The sequence below is a fragment of the Chiloscyllium plagiosum genome, unplaced genomic scaffold (genome assembly GCF_037043375.1).
Source record: "Chiloscyllium plagiosum isolate Xiang-an unplaced genomic scaffold, Cpla_swu_hap1 HiC_scaffold_18, whole genome shotgun sequence".
In the NCBI taxonomy this organism is placed as follows: domain Eukaryota; kingdom Metazoa; phylum Chordata; class Chondrichthyes; order Orectolobiformes; family Hemiscylliidae; genus Chiloscyllium; species Chiloscyllium plagiosum.
This window is the reverse complement of record NW_028270156.1, coordinates 100,874,962-100,891,843: the sequence shown is the minus strand read 5'-3', so window position 1 is coordinate 100,891,843 and position 16,882 is coordinate 100,874,962.

Genomic DNA, 16,882 nt, shown 5'->3' with positions numbered 1-16,882 from the left:
ACAATTGAATGCAGTATCCTAAAACTGGCCTCACCAATGCCCTACTCAGCCACAACGTGACCTCCTAACCCCTATACTCAGTGACAGAATCCCCACAGTGTGGAAGCAGGCCTTTCTGCCCATGAGACCATACCAACCATCGGAACAATATTCCACCCTAACTCTGTAACCTACCATTACCCAAAGCTAATCCATCTAAAGTGCATGTCTTTGGAATTGTGGGAGGAAATTAAGAGCACCCAGAGGAAGCCCACGCAGACACACGGGGAGAATGTACAAATACCACACAGACAGTGGAATCAAACCAGAGTCCATTTATTGACCAGCACATTCCATTAAAGGTCAGTGTCCCAAATGCCACATTCAGCACCTGATCTCCCTGAAACTCCACTTTCCAGGAACTATGCAGTTGTTCTGAGCCCTTCAGAGGAAATTAAAGTGAGGAGGAGAAAACACGAACAGGGTTGAGTTGTAGATCTATAAAATAACTCTCCATCTTCCCCCTCTCTGTTCCCCCTGCCTCCCCCCACTCTGTCTGGTTCCCCCCTCCTGTCGGTCAGTCCTTTGTCGGCTCCCCCACCTCGTCGGTCGTCCCTCCCCCGTTGGTCTGTCCCACAATCTGTCGGTCTGTCCCCCTATCTTTTGCCCCCTTGGTCTGTCCCCCCTGTCAGTCGCCCCCCTGTCGGTCGCACACCCGTCTCTTTACCCCTCCATCGGTTGCCCCCCTCAGTCTGTTCCCCCTCTTTGTTGGTCGCCCCCCCAACTGTCGGTCGGTTGCCCCCTCTGATCCCCCTGTCTGTTCCCCTCCTCTCTAATCCCGCTTTCTGTCCCCATCCATTTCTGTGCCTCCCCTCTCTATCCCCCCTCTCTGTCCCCACCCATTTCTGTCCCAACCCTCGCAATCCATCCACCCTCTCTTACCCTACGCCCACCCCCTCTCTCCCTACCCTCCCCTCTCAGCCCCCTAGTTCTGTACTCCCCCCTCCGCAGGGAAAATATCTTGTCTATTTACCCGATCCAGGCCTGATTTTAAAAATCTCTTTCAGGTCACCGTTCAGCCTCTGACGCTCCAGCGAAAACAGCCTATCCAACCCTGGCAACATCCTTGTAATTCTTTTCTGACCCCTTTCAAGTTTGAGAACATCCATCTGATAGAAAGGAGACCAGGATTGAATGGAATATTACAGAAGTTGCCGAATCAATGTCCTGTACAGCCCCAATATGACCTCCCAACCGCTACACTCAATGTTCTGACCAATAAAGGCAAGCAGACCAACTGCTGCCTTCACTATCCTATCTACTTGCTACTCTACTGTCAAGGAACGATGAACCTGCACTCCAAGGACTCTTTGTTTAGCAGCACTCCCCTGGAACTTACTATAAACTGTATAAGTCCTGCTAAAGTTTGCTTTTCCAAAATGCAGCAGCTTGCATTTTTCTTAACTGAACTCCTCCGCCCATTCACCCTTCTGATCCAGATCCCCTTGTACTCTGAGGTAATCTTTTTCACTGTCTGCTACACCTCCCATTTTGATGTCATCTGCAAACTTACTAATAATACCTCTTATGTTCACATCCAAATCATGGATATAAATGGCGAAAAGTAGTGGATCCAGCACCGATCCTTGTGACACTCCACTGGTCACAGGCCTTCAGCCTGAAAAGCACCCTCTGCCTTTTACTTTCGGGCCAGTTCTGTACTCCATGCGATCTAACCTTGCTGACAGTCTCCCATGAGGAACATTGTCAAACACGTTACTGAATCCATGTAGATCATGTCCATGCGCTGACCTCAGCAATCCTCTTTGTTACTTCTTCAAAATAAACTGAGTCAAATTCATGAGATATGATTTCTCATGCACCAAGCTGTTATTAGTATCCAGGATTTAACTCTGTACATTGGGGTCTGCGTTGCTCAGTTATAGGTGTTAATATTCTGGATGAAGTTCAAGTACACCAGCATTTTGTCAGTGAGTGTGTATTGAGTCCTGTTAATGTCACCAACACAGGTGAGTTCCTTTTGAAAGGCAGTCCCTGTATCCCTTGCCCACCAGGAAATAGTGTAAGTGTCCTTACCTCTGGACTAGGAGGATCAGGCTCAGAGTTGTGTAAAAGCATCTTTGAAGAGGCTGATTAGTAAACCTGCCCAAGCCACCAGGCCATACTATCTCCCAGCTGTCCCTGCCTGAGCCTCGAAACAGAACCTTCCTGTAGTTTCTCTCCTGTCAGACTCTCCCATTGCTCAGTTTGTCCAGGATCCCCTCTTGCTGCTGCACTGATCCTGTCCCTCACTGACATATCCATCCCCCAGTGTCCTCCACATTCATTCACTGTTCACAATCCCATTGACCCAGTCCTCCAGCCACGCCACCTCCACCCTATAGAGACGGCTCAGCGGTTACCACTGCTGCCTCACAGCACCAGGTACCCGGGTTCGATTCTGGCCACGGATGATGTCTGTGTGGAGTTTGCGCATTCTCCCCGTGTCTGAGCAGGTTTCCTCCCACAATCCAAAGATGTGCAGGGCAGGTGAATTGGCCATTCTAAATTGCCCATAGTATTAGTTAGGGGGCATGGGTCTGTGTAAGTTACTGTTTGCAGGGTCGGTATGGACTTGTGTGGCCAAAGGGCCTGTTTCCATACTGTAGGGATTCTGTTATATTGGGCAGTAGCTGCTGTCAATCACCCAGAATCCTGTATGATTGGGACCACGTGCTGTAGGAGGGGAGACCAGTGCATGGGTGCAGTGCTGGCAACTGTGGGAGTATGCGCAGTATCGGTCAGTGCCTGGGAAGGAGGCTGTGGGTGTGAGGGATGAATCTATCATTAGCAGCTTCATCCCTCTGGGAGCAGGACCCAGAGGAATGGCCCTTTTCTTGCTACCCTGACATTTGATCAGACTATCAGTGGTGCAGCATTTTGCAGAAAGTTATCAGAACTCTTTTGTGAAGATTCAGAGTTGTTATGGAATGGGACAAGGATGGGTCTGCAATTAGAATTCTAATTTGGCTCATTTTAGGAAGATGGGTCTTGGCCAGAGTGTGCAGGAAGCAGTGTCTGCAGGATGGTTCTCATCAGGAGCTCGGAAACTGAATTCGAAGAGAGAGTGTGTGAGAACTGGGTGTGGAGGAAAGGAGTGGGGGGATTGGTTTGGATTTTAGTTCACAGAAGAGAGAAATTGTGAGACTGAGGTTTAAAGCTTTGGGGGAACAAGGAAACTACAGTTTAATCTACAATTGTCTTATGAATTTCCATCCTGTATTAACAGTGGTAACTTGGGTGCTCTGTTGTATGGTACTGAAAGGGTGGATTTGCGGATGAGAAATACAAATTGAACTTCATGTTCAGATGTGATCGTTACTTGAGCCGTGCCGATCTGAATATCATTGGCCTTTTCATCTGGAAGGAAAGGTGTGCATTCTGTCCGTGGGCGAATATTTCAAATGTCAGTGTGACTGCAAAAGTACTGAGACACAGCCAAGTCCATGTCAGCATGGTGAGTGTGGAGAGAGGTTTCATTTGTTTTTGAAAGTCTGAAAAATCATGGCACATTTCCCAGGAATAATTAAGCCACAGCTTTGCTTTGTAGAAGGACAAGTCTTTAATTAATCATGCAACCAGAAAGACACAAGGATACCTGCACCATGGGAAACACTATGAAAACGGGATTGTTGTAAAGGAGTTCATTCTCGATCATGGATTGTAATCCATTGGCATTGTCACGTCAGTTCCAGCGCTGTGGGGAAATACTGGAAATGTGATGAATGTAATGTAGGTTTCAGTTATTAAACTGTAAAAAGTGCAGAACAATTTACAAGGATGTTGCCAGGGGTCTGAGTTATAGGGAGAGGTTGGACAAGTGAGGATTTAATGTTTAGAGCAGAGGAAACTGAGGGGGCTCTTTTCTTGAAGTGTATAAGACCATGAGAGGCATGGATAAGGTGAATGCACTCAGTCTTTTTCCCAGGAACTCAAGGATTGGATGGCTTGATTGGATCAGTTTAAGGTTAGAGGAGAAAGAATAAAAGGGAAGCTGAGGGTAAACTGTTTTACACAGAGGGTGGTATGTATACGGCATGAGCTGCCAGTGGAAGTGGTTCAGGCAGGAACACTCACAACAGGTAAAAGACATTTGGACAAATACATGGATTGGAAAGGGTCAGAAGCAAATGGGCCAAGTGCAGGGAAATGGGGTTATTGTGGATGGACATTCTGGTCGGCATGGGCCAGTTTGGGCCAAAGGGCCTGTCTCTGCTGTCGGATTCTATAACTCTAAGTGCATCTGCTATTTCTCCCACTAACTCTGTTGGTATCCTGGGATGTGTTCCATCAGGGCAATGAGACTTGTCTACCTTTAGCTCCATTAGCTTTCCCAGCTCTAACTCTTTCACGATAGTGGTTATTATCTAGGTCCTCACCTTCCTCAGTCTCCTTATCAATTACTGGCATGTTCTTCGTGTTCTCCACTGTGAAGACTGACTGCTGTGTACCCATATTCCTGAACCCTGCTGGGTAGGAATAACTAGGTACAGAACTCTGAGAGGTCTTCTTTGAGTCTTTATTGATGAGACATGGCAGTTACCTGGATAGTGCACATGCAGAACACCTCCAGGCAGCATCAGGTAACTCCCCGCCTGTCCGATGTGCCGTTTCCATTCTTTTTTTCCCTTTGTGGTTTGGGACTTTGAATAGAGACTGTCTCTCAGTATTATCTCCATGGCAACGGCAGTTAGAAAGTCTAGTTCAGCTCAGCACTTTGTGATTAAAACGCACACCCCTCCCCCACGCCCCCGTGGCTCCCTCAAGTATCTGACAGGTGCTTCAGTTTCAGTGGGGTATCTATCAGGATTCTCATGTGGAGGAGCCGGTGTTGGGGTGCGGTGAACAACCTTATAAACCACACAACACCAGGTTATACTCCAACAGGTTTATTTGGAAGAACAAGCTTTTGGAATGTGCTGTGATTTGTAACTTGATCAGGATTATCTCTATGGTAACAGTTAAGTGCTTCAACAATTACAGAAGCCATATGTTCCCCAAACAATAGGTTCCCCTCTAGCAGGGTAAACTACTATTCTGGCCGTGGGCTGGTATTAATCATTTTTCTCCCCCAATCCCATCCAGCTTTCTGTTGATCTTTAAAGTTTTTCTAATCTCCTTGGTCTTTGGCAATTTGTATGCATTTTATTTCAGTTTGATAGACTCTTATTTCCTGGGTAAAAGCAATGACTGCAGATACTGGAAACCAGATTCTGGATCAATGGTGCTGGAAGAGCACAGCAATTCAGGCAGCATCGAGGAGCTTCAGCAAAATCGACGTTTCGGGCAAAAGCCCTTCATCAGAAAGCATGAAGGGCTTTTGCCTGAAACGTCGATTTTGCTGAAGCTTCTCTTATTTCCTGAGCCACCCATGGCAGATTATTCCTTTTCCTACAGTCCTTCCTTTTCCCTGATATATACTTTTGCTGAGCACTTCAAAAAATTGCTTTGATATTCCCCCACAGTCCGTCAACTTTCCCACTGTAAAGTCTTTGTTTCCAGTCTACATTAGCCAACTCCTGCCTCATCCTATTGTAGTCTCCTTTTGTTTAAGCACAGGATCTTGGGAGCGGATCTAATCTTCCAGCTTTGCATCTGTGGTCTAAGTTCAATCAGACTTATCAGAAGTCTTTTATCAGATTGCGAGGGCAGGCGATGTTTCCTGGGTGTTTTGGTTTTCATTGTCAGTGACCTTGGCTTTGTAATAAAGTACAGGATAGATATTCACAACAGCGTACACTGGACGCTGCGAATGTACGACGCAATCTAAAACCATAAATCACTCTCCCCTCAGTTTAAAATTGCAAAATCATTATCTCCTACACATTTCCTCACTATCTAAGCTTGGAATGCTAATCCACCTGACTATCTGTCATTTTCCAAAAATCTCCTTTGGATTCAGCTTTCCAGTTATTACCGTTAGAAGATAAGCACTGGACACAGGAGAACCAGCCCCACCATTTAATACGGTGATGATTGAGCTCACATCGGTCTCAGCTGGATTTTCCCACCTGCTCCCTCTCACCCTTCATCTCATTGCAAATTCAACATCTGTATCTCTTCATTAAATTGGCTCATTGTCCTGGCATCCACCGCATTTTGAAAAAGGAATTCCACAGATTCACAACACATCGAGACAAGTACATTTTTCCTCATGAGAATAGAGTAGAGTCTCTATAGTGCAGGAATAGAGTCTCTATAGTGCAGGAATAGAGTCTCTATAGTGCAGAAACAGAGTATTCATCCATCGAGTCCACATCAACCCTATGATGAACATCCCATTCAGACCCACTCGTTCCCTGTGACATTGCATTTCCCATGGCTAATTCTCTAACCGGCACGTGCATGGACACTGTCAGCAATTTAGCATGGGCAATCCACCTAACCTGCGCATCTTTGGACTGTGTGAGGAAACTGGAGAACTGCACGAAACCATGCAAACATGGGGAGAATGTGTAAACTCCACACAGTCGCCTAAGGTCCCTGACGCTGTGAGGCAGCAGTGCTAGCCACTGAGCCACCTCTTCTTAAAGCCTACTGCGCCTCAATAACCTCCCTATCCCCCAATTGGTTGAATCTATGTTCCTTACGTCAGAAATCAGGTTGTCTAAGCGGATGTCTCAGTAAATCCAAGTGACAGCCCACATGTCCCATGTGTCTGAATGGGGATCCGATACACAACATCCGCCATCCCACACTTGTCATTCATGTTCCAGAGACAGGGCTCCAGTGCCTGCATGAGGACTGCAAATCCCAAATTCCGAGGCAGGGACCACACGTCTGTGGGGAAACCCGGCACTGCACACGTGAAGAATGTGGGTGAGTTTTGGAACATGTGCTTTGGGGTAACTAGTGGAAAGTAATTCACACTGTGATTGTCTGGAGGAGGAACGTATTTGCTTGTAGTATTGACCTGTTGGAGGATCAAAGTGTCACCACACCTACATGGGACCAAGTTACATTCCCAACTTGTCATAACACTGGAATCAACCAATGAGAAACAAAGGATGTGACCCATTCTCCCAGACTGCAGCTTCCTGTTCTGTCCAGGATCTGCCACCTCCCTTTCTGTTTGCTTTTGTTCCATTCTGCTGTTACATTATTGACTTGCAGCAATTGAGGGAAAGGAAGTGAACCCAGAAAGGGTGCAGAGTCTAAACAGGGACGGGAAGTGGTGGCATGGATCTGTTTATCAGTAACTCTATGAGAATGGAAAGAGTGTACATTAGGGGGTAGCAGAGTCAGAATGGTGGGAGAGAGTAAGAGAGCTGGAGGGTTACAGCTTTGGGGGAAGAAAGGGGAAAAAGATATTCCAGAGAAACTAGAATTGTCTGCTCTGAATTTCTAACCTGTACATATTCCTTTATACAGGGTGCTAGATGGTGAAGATTTGCAGACTGAAACCTCAAAATCATGTGCAGATCGTGATTAAGTTAAACAACATTTGAAGAACCAAAGATAGAGAATCACTCGGCCAAAATCCTGCAACACTCTCCCTCCCAGCATTGTCCGTCTATCTGCACCAAATGGACTGCGAATAGTACAAGACAGCAGCTCACTACCATCTTCTCAAGGGTAACGAGAGATGGGGTATAAATGCTGGCTGAGCCAGTGATGCCCATATCCTGGAAATGGTTTCTATCTCTAGTTTCTGAAACCCAGTTGATGTTACTGCAGGATGATAAGGAATGCTGAGTGCATCCTCCAGGAGGCAGCACCATCACATTTCCCCTGCCTACACCCACACAGTAACATAGCAACGTCACTGGAACAAAAGGCAGTGAAACCAAAGGAGGACTTAGATATAGTTCTTCGAGGTAAAGTCATGAAAGGGGATTGGAGCACAGCAGGAACAGGAGACTGAGCTGGATGGTCAGCTGTTTCCCATTGAATGGTGAAGCAGGATTGAAAGGCTGAATGGTCTCCTCCTGCTGCTATCTCCCAGGTATGTATATAGTCATGGAGTCCGGGTTGGAAGGAGTGGGCAGGGATTCTCCAGGAGATTGCACTTCCACAATAGTTTTCAGTGAGGGGTGGTTTGATGAATTTTATTTTACATTTATCTTTAACACAAGGTTTGTAAATTTTGGTTTTAAAATGTTGTAAACGTTTTTTTGCACAACAAATAAAATTAAAGAAAATAACGTAAACGGTCTGACTATAACAGTTTTAAAACTTTCAACCTTTGTAAAACAAAATCATGTCTATTCCCGGATACTATCACTTTCCAGCTACTCAAACTCCAGGGAAATATTCCCTCCCTGTATGAACCTTTGGTTTGATTTAACTGCTATTCAGTTCTCGTTCTGTGAGCTGTGAAGCGTTCTTTTTACTCATTTCTCCGACCCAGAAATGTGATCACAGTAACCTTCCCACCATCAAAATCATCATTATGCCATTTTGCTTTTGGTTAACATATAATCACCAGCAGTGCAAAAGTGAGGACTGCAGATGCTGGAAACCAGAGCCTAGATTAGAGGGGTGCTGGGAAAGGGCTTTAGCCAAAACGTTGATTTTCCAGCTCCTCGGATCCTGCCTGACGTGCTGTGCTTTTCCAGCACCCCTCTAATCTAGACACATAATCACCAGCAGTAAACCATTTGTGTAACCAATTGAATATTTCCAAACAAAGCCCATTATGGGCCAAGTGAACCATTATAAGTGACAGAGTGAGAAGGGACTAAATCAAAGTAGAGTTGTGCGGAGGGGGCAGTGGTGGCGATAAAGCACTATATCCCCTACGGTGCCCACCTCTATCTAAAGGCATCGAGAATATTGATGCACACCACATGGTCCTTCTCCAAGGACACCCTGTTGTGTAGCGTTTATCCTCAATCATAGAATAAAATCCCTACAGTGTGGAAGGAGAGCATTGGCCCATCAAACCCCAGCGACCATCTGAAGAACATCACGCCCAGAGCATTCTATCACTGTAACACTGCATTTCCCATGGCTGATCCACCTAGTCTGCACAATCCAAGATCCTGTGGACAATTTAGCACGACTGATCCACCTGATCTGTACATCTTTGGACTGTGGGAGGAAACCAGAGCACCTGGAGGGGACCCACACTATCATGGGGAGAATGTGGGAACTCCACACTGGCCGTTGGACAAGGCTGGACTCCGGCCGTTGGACAAGGCTGGACTCCAACCTTGTACCTGATGCTGTGAAGCAGCAGTGCTACAGTCACAATTTAAATCAAAACATATGATCCCTGTTTATTGTCACATTGCTGTTTGTGGAGACTTACTGCCCAGAGAGACATCCACAGGTTCAGAAAATGGCAAAATAAATTCAATCAACTCCAGCCCAGTTAATGTGGTTATCAACAACATCAATACTCCAACAGTGTCATCATGAACAAGGTCCTGTCCTGACTCTGTTGGACAGTAACATCAGAATCAGAGTCCTGCAGTCCACACGGAGCAGGGGGATGACCACTTCCCTGTGAGCACTCACTGGGCTCTCAGTCATGTTGAAGATGCAGCCAATCTCTTGTCAAACAGAGGGGTGAACAGCTCCTACCCAGTGTGAACCCGCTGGGGTCTCAGGGGATGGGATGAATCACTGAATCCCCTCTCCCACGCTGAGCATCTGAATGAGCTGTCCCCTGTGTGAGCTCACTGGTGTCTCGGGGTGGGGGGGGGGAGAGGATAAATCACTGAATCCTCTCTCACACACTGAGCATCTGAATGGCCTCTCCCTCTGTGTGGGCTCATTGGGGACTCCACAGGTGCTGCATTTGAGTGAATCTCCCCCCACACTGGGGACAAGTGAATGATCTTTCCCCAGAGTGAGCTCGCTGGTGTTTAAGTAGGTCAGAGGACTGAGTGAATGCTTTCCCACACACTGAGCTTGTGAATGGCCTCACCCCGGTGGGAATGCACTAATGTCTCCGCAGGTGAGAGATTTGAATGAATCCTTTCTCACACATGGAGCAGGTGAAGGGTCTAAATCCACTGTGCTATCTCTGGTGCCTCAGCAGATTGTAAGATCGAGTAAATCCCTTCCCATACGTGGGGCAGGTGAATGGCCTCTCCGCAGTGTAACTGTGTCGGTGAGTGTCCCACTGGGTGGGTTAAGTGAATTCCTTATTCTAATTGAGCCCGTCCTCCTGTTTTCTCTCAGTTATTATTGACAATCTCACACCAGAACCTGTTCCAGAGAGTGTTCCAGAATAGGCAGAATGGTCAGCTGCAGCTGGTCACCTGACCGGTCACTGGTCCTGAAAGGTTCACTCTCCACAGATGCTGCCAGATCTGCTGAATTTTTCCAGCAATTTCTGTTTTTTTTCTGATGTCCCAGCACTTGCAGATGTTTAGTTTTCCAACACTCATCTTGTCTGTTGCAGAGGAGTTTATTGATGAAATTAGAGTGCTTTGAAAATTGTACGTTAGGTCACACACCAGCTATGATCATCATGAATGGCAGAGCAAAATTGAGGGGCTGAATGGCCTCCTCCTGTTCCAATGAAAGTTATCCATCGTCAGCTTGTGGTAACATTTGCCCTCACTGCTCACTTCACCTCCATGTCGAACACATTGTTACTGACTGAACAAACCTCGTGTGTTTGAAATAAACTTGCTAATGTTCAGTGGCTCCCTCTCCTGCCACCCGGGTTTAACTCTCATCATGGAATGCAGTCTCGTATTACTGCGGGAATGCCCACAAGGACTAATCCTGGAGTCTGTATCCCCTGGGATCCACAATCACCGTTTATTTCCTTCTTCCTCTCTCATTCTGGCTATTGAACTCTCGGTTTCAATTCTTTCTCCTGTCATGCTCTTCAACATGTCCATGTGGGTGGACGAGATGCAGCTGGGATTTAATGAAGGGAAGTGGGGATTAGGCGCAAACACGAGGAGAGCTGACAGCAAAGATAGTTCTCATTGTACCGGCAGAGTTTCTCCATGACCTAGTGATTGGTGAGGCACCTGAGTTTGTGGGTGGAGACAGATTCAATCAGGGATTTGGTAAGACACTCAGACATTGACCTGTCCATCTGATAGTTAACTCAGACTGACTGAAAGAAAGATGCACATTTAGACAGCACCTTTGATGATCTGGGGCAATGAAACATGCTTCCAACCCAATGATTTCAACCTCAAATCTCTGAAAACACAGACACAAAGATTTCTACTTGTAGCAGGTTGTCTCTGAGCCTCCTCTTTTCTTGAGAAAAGCGTTTTGAGCTGTTCAGCCTTTCCTGGTGATTATAACCGCTATGTTCCTGTAAGATTTGTGACTGAACCTTTATTTTCCTGTTCCTTGTGAGTGATGAAAGTAGCAGAAACATTTCCTGACCTGTGAGGGGTTTTGGTTGGAGTATTTAATTTACAAATCCATTCCAACCCTCACATTCAGTGTGAAATTGATGTAAAACTGAAGGAAATGAGTGAGTGAGCACCCACAGAATCATATGTATGAGTTGAATGAACCTGGCATGAGGAAAACATGACAACAATCACAACTAGTTAGAATCACAGAATCCAGTGGGTGCAGAAAGAGTCTATTCGGCCCATCGAGTCTGCAATGACCTGCTCACCCACCCTACCCCCATAACCCCACATTAACCATGGCTCGCCCAACCCACCTAAATTGCACACTGCGGCCATGTTAGCATGGCCAATCCAGTAACGTTACACATCTGTGGGAGGGTCACAAATTACACCCAAATGCTGGGAATTGTGGATGAAGGCTCACAAATACTTGACTCTGACACAAATGCTCTGCTTTTCACAACAAAATCTGGGGGATACTGCAACCGGAAAAATTTCTGATTATCTCAGGAGGAAAAGAATTCAAAACTCGCGCCATTGACCCAGGGGGCGCAGTGAAAGTTACAGAGGTCTGGGAACCATCAGAAATGTAACAGGTTGTGAGCAAGGTGGGAGTGAGACAAGGACAAAAAGACAGTCTGTCACACGGGGGATGGCAGGAGAAATTAAATAGCAGAAATGGTAGTCCCTCAAGGCCACGGGGAATGGAGTTTGAGCTGGGAAAGAAACAAGGAAAGAAGGTGTGCAGCTGCCAAAGAAATATGTTAAAAAACAGATTATAAAAGCATAGAGGGCAGAGTTCTTACTCTCAATTCTTACTCTCAATGGTGAGTACAAGAAGCTGTAAAGCCTGGGGAGTTCTATTACAGCCAACATATACCCAGGATTGGCCAAGTGTGCTGTAACTTTCTGATAATTTTTTTTCTGACATTTGTAGTTCAAGTCTGATGACGATAGTAACTTTTCAAATTGGACTGGAGTTTAATATTCTGTAGAAATGTCAAATAAATCACATTGATCACATTCTGCAGATCTTAGTCCATAACCCTGCATGTTCCAGCATTTCAGTTACATCCATGTCCTGCTGGTTGGACAGGACATACAGGGATGGTGACGGTGGTGTCTAGGACATTGTAAGCTATAATTCTGTGCGTATGACTGTGTCAGCTTGTTGCTTGACTAGTCTGCGTTCCAGCTCACCCAATAAGATGTTGGCAGGGTGAGACACTACAGTTGGAGCTCCTCTGCTCGCCAGTTCCTTTCCTTTCTGCTTTTTTTAAAAAAAATATTTCTCTCTCACTCTCCCCTTTGCAGACTCTGAGACAAGTGTCTCAACCTTGAATCATGACAATTTAAAAAAAAACATGTCTCTACAAGAAAACCATTGGAGGAAAATATATTATTCTTGCATCAACTGCATTTTTAAACAAAAACAATTTCAATAAGCACTGTCTCATTTTTACCTTCAATTCTATCAAGCGAACTATTATATTTTGTCCCTCAGTTTACCGATCTTAATAAATATCCAATCAATTTCAGAGCAACATGCTGACAAAGTATTGAACCAATTTACCTGTTTATGTTTTAGCTTTAGTTATCAAGTCATTACCATTACAATAATTGTATAATAATTGGTCTGGGTAACAAGTATACTGAGGTTCACAATTTAATTTATTGACTGTTTGAAAAATGGTACGATATATCCTTTTTTCAGGAATCTAAGAGTAATTGTTCAGGCATTTGCATGACAATAATTATAGTATACTTTAGTTTAGTCTTGCTAACAACTACAGTGAAGTTTATATTTGAATTTAATCCAATATTCCCTAGTACCTATACAGTAATATAAAAATCCATTTTATTTCCAATCAACACACCTACAAAAGAATCCATTATTTCTGATGCAACGCGCACTGTTAAAAATATGACTTTTCCTCGTTTGAATGATCTGTGTAATCCCAGCCTTATAAATTTAGAAAAACCTAATTGCTTTCCCTGCAACAATTCCTGTTCAGTTTTGCAGATAGCACAGTCAAATAGCAAGATGACAGTTATCATTTTTCTTAAGTATGCTAATAGAATTTTGAAAATCTATATGTTGCTAATATATAATAATTGTTCATTTCAGTCCATAGAATATAGAACAGTACAGCACAGTCAGGGCCCTTTGGCCACGATGTTGTTCCGACCTCTAATCCTACTCTAAGATCAAACTAACTAACATGCCCTTCATTTACTATCATCCATGTGCCTATCCAAGAGTCGCTTAGATGTCCCTGATGGATCTGAATCTACTACCACCACTGGCAGTGCATTCCACACACTCACCACTATCGATAAAGAAACTGTCTCTGACATCTCCCCACAACTTCCCCCATTCATCTTAAAATTATGCCACTTTGTGGGGAAAAGTCTTTCATTGTCCACTCTACCTATGCCTCTCATCATCTTACACAAAGCTATCAAGTAAACTATCATCCTCTTTCACTGCAATGAACAAAGTACCAGCTCTGTCAACCTTTATTCATAAGACATGCCTTCCAGTCCAGGCAACATCTTGATAAATCTCATTTGCACCTTCTCTAAAGCTTTTGCATCCTATGTCTAATGAGGTGATCAGAACAGAACACAATATTCCAAGTGAAGTCTCACCAGGGATCCATCGAGCTGCAGCATAACCTCGTGGCTCTTAAACTCAATCTCCCCGCGAATGAAAGCCAACACACTATGCACCATCTTAATAACCCTATCACCTTGGATGTCAGCTATGAGGGATGTATGGACGTGCACCCCACGATCCCTCTGTTCCTCCATATTGTCAAGAATCCTGCATTTAATCTGAAAATATGCATTCAAATTTGATATTCCAAAATGAATAACTTCACAAATCACAAAGAGCAGAGGTCCCAGAACTAATCCCTTCAGAACACCATTGGTCACCGTGCTCCAAGCTGAAAACTATCCATTTACTCTCACCCTGTCTTCTATGGGTCAGCCAATTTATTATCTAACCAGGCGGGTTTCCCTATATCCCATCCCTCATTACTTTCTAAATGAGCCTACCATGGGGAACCATATCAAACACCTTGCTAAAGTCCTTATACACCACATCCACTACTCTGTCCTCACCAATGTGTTTGCCACAACCTCAAATAATTCAATGAGGCTTGTGAGGCATAACTTGCCGCTCACAAAGCCATGCTGACCATTTCTAATCAATCTATGCTTTTCCAAATAATCATAAATCCTGTCTCTCAGAATTCTCTTCAAATATTTGCCCACAACTGATGTAAGACTGACTCATCGATGATTCCCAGGATTATCTCAATTGCCTTTCTTGAATAAGGGAATAACGTTTGCCACCCTCCAATCATCTGGTATGACTCCAGTGGACAGTGAGGATGCAAAGATCATTGCCAAAACACAGTAATCACTTGCCTCCGTTCTCATAACAACCTAAGTTATATCCTTTCTGGCCCAGGGGACTTATCTATCCCCATGATTTTTAAATATTTTCAGCACATTCTCCGCCTTAGCATCAACCTGTTCGACCATATCAGCCTGTTTCATGTTGTCCTCACAAGGAACGAGGTCCCACTCACTCGTGAATACTGAAGCAAAGTACTCATTAAGGACCTCCCCTCCCTCCTCTGACTCCTAGCACAAGTTTGCTTCACTATAAGGTGTATAAATGTGGAATTATGTCTCAGCACTGAATTAATGTAAAGATATTGCAGTGTACAATCACTCGATTACTTTGAATATTGAACTGAATTTTAACTGAGAGAACACAGTTGAATTGAGTGGATTATAGTTCACTTCATGCTAACATTTATTGTATTTTGAACCACAATAAGAGTTTCCTTTTTACATATATGAAACTTTCTTAAATTAATCACACGTTTATGTGAAGAAAATAGAATTAACATCTGCTTGTTCCTTCCTTTATCAATGACTGTTCATTTTGAAATTGTGGAAGTTCTACATTGTTGAAAGGAAGGGAACTTGTCTTCGGCTGAATATTCACATTGAATGACTGATGCATTTTTAAAATTAAAGTACAATGATCACGCAGATTTGTCAATGTGTCTATGAAAGAATTGTCATGAGATTCCTCTTCATTTAAGACTATCATTCATTTATTCTATTGTTATTGTAAAATATTGTTTAATTTCCAGTCCATTACACACAGAAAGTACCAATTAATTCCCATTCGAATTACTATAATAAACAGCTGATTAGTTTTCATTTGTGTAACCACTTTAAACATAATATTGCAGTCCTGCCGTCCTGAGTGGGAAAATTATGAAAGGAGCCTGTGGAGCTGTGGCATTGTCTCTCTTACCAGACCCGAGGGAAGGTTTCAAATCACACCTTCACCAGAAATATATCAAGAGCTATCTTGTACGGTGATTAGAGAGTACCTAAGCACAGACTGAGTTGCTTTTCAAACCAACATTAGATCTGCTTTTATCTATTATATCAATAATCACAAAATCTGATACTTACTTGTGTCAGGGTACCAAGAAATATGTGTTGGAAAATTCGCTTTAGCCACTTTGCTTTTACAAAAGACTTACATCTGTCCCTGTTTTCTGTAACTGAAAGAAATCTGAAGAGGATTTTCACTTTTACGAAAAAAGGGGAGGTGTTTCCCATATAAATTAATGCTTCTTCGATCTACGCCTTTTCAGTTTATGTAAGGTTTCATAATAACGCTCTATTTTCGGATAGTGGGGATACCTGTATCTAATTCTGTTGCTTATAAGTTCCTGGAGAATATTTGGAAATGTTGCAGAATTAAAGATTACGATGTCTAAGTAATGAGATTGATCTTTTTTTTTGTTGCAAAGGGGCAAGTCCAAAAAATTGAAACACATTAAACATTATTCTCTCGTGCTATAAATTGGAAATAAAGTTGATATCTTCTTCAGTAAACTAACAAATGCTACCACCTATTACTTGTCAGTCAGCTGATTACCTACTTTGTAACTAAATGTTGTGATTCATCTAAATATTGCTCTGTCCTTTGATCAAAGTGAATATGTAATTGTTGTTCAGTTTATGAATTGTCAGAAACTTGTTTTTATTTTTCCATTCACCTGTTCATTTTGACCGTAAGATTGAAATGCTTTGAAAATATTGGAGTTTGTTCATTTAAAAATAAGGTTTGCACATCTCTCACAAATCTCACTTGTTGTACTATGATTCAAGAATGTTTTCTGGTGGAATTCTAGTAAATACCAAACATTTGTTGGCTCCAAATAAGGTCTTTAACACCCAATTATCAATCTGTTGTTAATGTTTCAGCTGTTACATTGACATTGATTAGGTACTCATTCAGAGAGATCAACTGACAATTATAAACTATTTGCAGGATTATTGAATTGAGAAAAAGATATAGACATGGAAACATTTTTTAGAAGGAATTGCTTTTTCATTCAAACGTGTAGGCTGTTCAAGAATTCTATATCGCCTTCCATTGGTTTTCTTGTCGCGAATGTAAATGTATAATTCATGTGAATTTTAATGTGTTCTTTATTTAGAAATTTGTATCAGAT